At 44.9% G+C, this 1,136-nt stretch overlaps 1 protein-coding gene across 1 annotated transcript in view; it reads right to left on the reverse strand.

The window, feature by feature from the left end:
- LOC108574972 overlaps positions 1–358 on the reverse strand; it is a 20,197-nt gene extending 19,839 nt beyond the window's left edge. The window contains exon 1 of the mRNA XM_017937652.1: positions 77–358. The gene's annotated coding sequence lies outside the window, so the exon portion shown is untranslated. The remainder of the gene's footprint in view (positions 1–76) is intronic.
- Positions 359–1,136: the final 778 nt, after the last annotated feature.

The raw sequence follows: 1,136 nt of genomic DNA on the forward strand, positions 1-1,136 counted from the left end.
GAGAGAGAGAGAGAGAGAGAGAGAGAGAGAGAGACGGACAAAAACGAAATCGCACCTATTTACATCAAATACACACCTCTAGTAGGAAGTGTCGCGCATCAAGTGCTCGCAGCGCCCCTGTCGTTGCTCCCTCGTCTTCCGTAATATAGCGATAAATTAACTGGTGATACGAAACTGCGTTCGTCCCCCTTTGATTTTCTTCCTTAATCTTAGAAAGTGCATCCGCACCAGCTACAAACGAATGTGTCAAAAAACGAAATGCCAGGCAATATGTTTCTAGTGGGGCGCTCGCCGTAAAAGATGGTGTTTCGGCGGGCGACGAGCCTCGTTTTCCAAGACATAATCCTCTTTCAATCAACGATTTTCAGGGCTACAGTTTACATTAACGCATCTTCACAAACAGACACATGACTTGTAGACTGACAATCCATACAAACGGCGGCACAAACATAATCGCAAACGATGTAAAACGCTTCTACTATTCGTACAATATCACTTTAGCACACCGATTATCACCGACACCTCTTCCTCCTCTACGCTTATACCCGAGAATAAATAGCCGACCGCCGTCTGCAAGCGCACCTCATGTCAATCGAATTGACGACGCCTCGATTCATCTGCATATGATAGGTTAACTTGCAAAATACGTACAACTGGTTTTTGACGATTTCATTTTCCAGCTTCGCATTTAATGAAACCGCACGTACACTAAACAACTTTACAACCTCGCAAATCTTCATACGAAAATGATACTCAATGTCCACGGCACAATACGATACTACACGGCACACGGCACAGTAACATGGCGGCCTAAGAGAAACGAGCACATCGATGACAATCAGCTTCATAGAGATACTTGTCAGAAATCCAAAGAGAAATAACCTTTGCTATTTGTCGCACAATTCTCTTGCACGATTTTCCCCTTATTTGAATTTCCACCGTTCGAAGAAAGAATGTCACGAAACACCACTTTCGTGCTCGCCATTACCCTCCTAACCGTCCTTCTCTATATCTCGCCTCTTCCTTCTTCTGTAATTTCTTCCCTTCCTCTTCTCACCGCCATGCACAGTCAATCCTCGCTGCCCCACCATTCATTACCACTCACTCTCTTCTACCTCCCTTCCATATGGCGCAAA

This window comes from Habropoda laboriosa, unplaced genomic scaffold (assembly GCF_001263275.1).
Source record: "Habropoda laboriosa isolate 0110345459 unplaced genomic scaffold, ASM126327v1 scaffold210, whole genome shotgun sequence".
Classification (NCBI taxonomy): Eukaryota; Metazoa; Arthropoda; class Insecta; order Hymenoptera; family Apidae; genus Habropoda; species Habropoda laboriosa.